Genomic DNA, 4,579 nt, shown 5'->3' on the forward strand with positions numbered 1-4,579 from the left:
AACTTAAAATAATGTAATCGCTTCTTAATATAAATGCCTTTTGAAGCCCAGATTTGTTAATCAGTAAGTAGTCATGTCAAATGTGATAAGTGACAAAATTACATTTTTGTTGTCAACCTCCGGAAAGATTCCTAGAGTAGCAGGTAATAATGAATGTGTGTGTATGTTTTTATAAGAAAACCACATCCGGCTATCTTCTGTGTCTACTGAGTGGAATCGAACACTTGATTATAACTTTGCAAATCTGTAGTCTTGGTTGGTTGGTTTTGCTTTCTATGCCGCAAAGCAACTAGGGTATATGTGCCAAACATCCGATGAAAAAGTTAAAAGTAAAGTAAAATTATTAAAATTCGTAAAAAGGAATCATGGTAAAACAAAACAAAGTTTAATTTTCAATTAAAAACTTAAATAGCGTGAAATCCAATTTTTTGTATCTAGTGTACAGTAGTAAGAGAGAAAGTACAGTAATAGAAGTTTTAAGGAACTTTCTGTAACATAATTTGAATTATCATAACTCACCAGGATAACTAATGGGTAAATTGAAACATCAGTGTTAGTCACTTGAAGTTGTCTGTGAAGTTACACACTAAAATCCGGGTTTCGATACCAGTGGTGGGCAGGGCACAGATAACCCATTGTGTAGCTTTGTGTTTAATTCAAAAACAAAACAAACAAACAAACACTTGAAGTTGGCCTTTCCAGTCCTGGTTTCCAGTTATTTGACGTTACGGCCATTTTCTATCAGGTCATCTCTTAAATAATGTCCGGTTTTAGGTTCAGAAAAAGAGAAAGGATTTCAAATGCTTTTAATGTTATTTAATCAATAATGTATGTTACAATATTATTAATTACTTCATGCCAGTGATTCACAAGCTTCTGAATGCCACTTCTATAAAATTCTTGGGGTTTGGAGGAAAACAATGTAGAAAGGGAAATTTTGACATCTTCATATGTTCCAATCTCTTTTCCATAAACATAGTTCTGCAAACTTCGGAATAGATGATAACTAGATGGGGCAAAGTCTGGAGAATATGGAGGATATGGAAGTTTTTCACAGTCTAGCTCTTCAATCTTTGCAGATGTGATCCTTGCTGTATGGGGTCATGCATTATACTGGTGTAACACAACACCTTTATGACTTATTAAAGCAGACCTCTTTTCTTTCAGTGCAGCATTCAAGCGCTCTAACTGTTGACAATAGACGTATGATGCAATCGTTACATTGAGTGGCAGCAACTCAAAGTGGATCACACCAACATTGTCCCACCAAATGCTTAACAAGACTTTCCTATGGAGGATGCCCATTTTGGGTTTACCTGCACTGAGCCATTGTGTGTGGCACTTAACATATCAATTTTTATCTGCAGTCACTAACCTGTCCAAAAAAGGTGATTTACGTTCACGATAGTGCAGAGAAGTGCAAATGTCCACTCTTGCTCTAACTTTTGACACCTTTCCAAGCTGTTGCAGATGAAGATGAACTGTTGAATGATTGAATTAAGCTTCTGTGCTAGTTCTTCAACTGTTACAGCACAATCTTCATGAAGTGCAGCCAGCAGCAAGTCCTCATTAAACTCAACAGAACGACCTAAACATGGCGCATCACTTAAGCTGTACTCACTTGATCTGAACTTCTGAAATGACCTTCGACATTTTTTCATTGAGAGACTCTCGCACCATATACAACTTAAATGTTTCCTGTAGTTTCTGCTGCACTATTGCCTTTTTTAAACCCATAAAGCATTATATCCCTAATGTGCTCCTCAGACACATCCATCTTCATAAGGGTTTATTTGATTAATGACCTGAAAAAAGTAGAGTTACGTTAGTTTCTTTTATTTGACTGAGAATTTTTATACACGTCCTACCACAAATTTTAGTCATTAAAGCCTTCTACAAATACAGAAATGATGATGCATTTTCTATCTTAAATTTTCGGACATTACTTATGGGATGACCCGATAATTTCATATCGAACTAGCGAGAGACAACATTAAATAATGACCTGATTGTAATAAAAGTAGAATAACTGAAGTCAAGACAATTGATTTTGCAATGAAAAAATGCTTAAATATGACCAGACGATGGCTTTGGTAACATTTTGGGAGGTTCTTAGATCTAGTTAGACTTTCGCTCGTAAAAAGCATTGTTTAAATGTTTCAAACACCCACTTGTTGTTATTATGAAAAAATCACTCTACAAATCTATTTCAATAACCCCTAGTGGCAAAGCGATATGTCAGCAGATGTATACTGCTAGAAACTGGGTTTCAGTAATCGAGGTGGCAGAGCACAGATAACCCTTTGTGTAGCTTTGTGCTTAATAACAAACCAACAACAAAAACATCTATTTCAACTTTTTAAGTGTAATGCAATAATCATAGATGACTTGCCTTATAGGGTATATTGCCAGTTTAAAGTGGGAAAGACGAGGTCACTAAAAATCACTCTTGGTTTGGTTTGAATTTTGAACAAATCTACACGAGGGCTATCTGAACTAGTCGTACCTAATTTAGTAGTGGGAGACAAGAGAGAGGCAGCTAGTCAACGCCATTCGCCATAAAGTCTTAAACCACTTTTTTACTAATAAATAGTGCCACTGACTGACACTTTATAACGTCCTCACGGTTGAAAGCATATTCGGTGATGGGGACTTGAGCACGTGACCCTCACTTTGCGAGTCTAGCACAAGTAAAATGAGTTATAAGAATCTAGCTTGGTCCTTGCTCTCTTAGTGCACCCATGGTCCGAAAGTGTTATTCTTGCTACAATAATACACGATCCATGAAATATTTAATTCCCAATTCGGAGATGCTAAACACTTTGCGACGCCCAACCCATTGATTTATAAATATAATATCATCAAGTAAGAATAATACTGATAGAATTTGAGAAGTTGAAAGGTTTTATTTGTTTATAGTTAAGTACAAAGCTACACATTGGGCTATCTGTGCTCTTCTCACTACAAGTACCGAGAAAAGTTGAACGGTGATGTCACTTATGTGAGGATAATGAAGACATAGTTACCTGTAACCATGTTTTAAATTGTCTACTCCAGTATTTTATGTAGAATAACGAGGGGTAACTGTTGATCTGCAGGCCGCATCTGACCCCACAATTTAAATTATTCAGTCCATAGCAACCATCATGAATTGCATGTTAAATTCCTAGTTTATGCTTTGAAAATATTTATTCAAAAATAATTTTTAAGAGGAGAAAACAGCGCTAGTTAGTCACTGAAATAATAATTATAGCCGTCGAACGTTTCTCCTCTTGTTCAGACAAACCTTTTATAGGTCAAAGATTGTATTACCGTAGCGTGAAGCATATATGCGTTGGAACAGTGTGGTGAAACCTTATAATTATGTTGATAGGCAATTAGAGATAATTTAATTCTGGAAAGCACTTTACTAAACATTATATAAGCTTATCAACCATAAAACAAGCTAAAACGATGATCGTGAAATTTGTTATTCAAACAGTTTATCTATACGAAAACGTCTTTGTTATCTTTAATCCTCGGTCGAGACACATTATGGGTAGGATATATGATGTGTTGGCCGAATATTATTGTTTGTTAGTCTTTTATTATTAATTAATTTAAATTATGATTTTATATCTACCACAAAGATAAACTGCGTGTTTCGTTCATTTCAAGTAGCATAGGGAAAATGTTTATCTGTATGCTTACGTTAATGTTGCTATCGTAAGTACGGTAGTACTTACAGCAGAAATAGGGCTGATGCACAATATATACAATACAAGCTATTTACTCATATACACCTTTAACAGCCAAATAATAAATCTTCAAATGTATTTGAGAGACACCCTTAGATGATAAGTGAACCTCATATAATATTACAAGTTACAGAATCACTTAATAAAATCAGCAGAGCAGATGTAAAACAATTCACAAAATCACAAAATTTTCAATCTTAGGAACTAAGTGGCATTGTTTAACGCTTCTATTCATGTAACAAACAGATTTACCATAGTTATAAGTGCACCAAATAGAACAATAGCACAGGAACCACGTGCTAGTGCTTGTGTGAAGCAAAAAATTATATTAATTAACTAAATTACCAACACTTAGCATATGCACACAACCACAACTCAGATGACGTCACCTAGAAGACATTTCGCATTATAGAGTGTGTGCCATCGCATATACACAACACGTACATACTTACAATGTGTACACACACAATAAGCGAAGACAATTTACTACACATATTACGGTGCACATCCACACTGATGACATACATACAGGATATCAACACAAATGAATGATGGATAACATCATGTCATCTTGTATGATAAAATAGTGCATAAAGAAATGGCAAAATAAAATAAAAACGTAAAGTGTAGGAATGGTTGCACCGAAAAGTAAGGAAACAAGGTAGGAATGGACATGGTGTAGTAATACTTCCTCTGAACAACCTAACACGGGTGTGTCCAACATCTGATCTGTGCAGCCTATTTAATTTTTCTGTGTCTAAGATATTATACAGCTCATTTGTACGTACAAAAGTGTGTATATGGTTCTTCCACTTTTGTATAGCAGTGACAAACTTATGATA

Source organism: Tachypleus tridentatus, chromosome 1, assembly GCF_004210375.1.
Source record: "Tachypleus tridentatus isolate NWPU-2018 chromosome 1, ASM421037v1, whole genome shotgun sequence".
NCBI lineage: Eukaryota > Metazoa > Arthropoda > Merostomata > Xiphosura > Limulidae > Tachypleus > Tachypleus tridentatus.